This window comes from Penaeus monodon, chromosome 21 (genome assembly GCF_015228065.2).
Source record: "Penaeus monodon isolate SGIC_2016 chromosome 21, NSTDA_Pmon_1, whole genome shotgun sequence".
NCBI classification, from domain to species: Eukaryota; Metazoa; Arthropoda; class Malacostraca; order Decapoda; family Penaeidae; genus Penaeus; species Penaeus monodon.
The window spans coordinates 13,250,144-13,250,347 of NC_051406.1; positions in this window are offsets into that span (position 1 = coordinate 13,250,144).

A 204-nucleotide genomic window follows, 5' to 3' on the forward strand; every position below is an offset into this window, starting at 1 on the left:
ATCACTTCGTCCCCCTAAGTCTCTCCTAAATCTCCCCTTTTTCTCCCCTCGGCCTCATAATCCCATTTCATCCCCGAGTGCGACTTGATGGAAGGGTCGAGTCATAGGGCCTGACAACGGTGACAGTGAAGTGGCAGCGAGAGATGGCAGCGCTCGCTTTGTCTCGCGAAACGCTGGCACGAGCGAGGGGGGATTTCTGTAGTA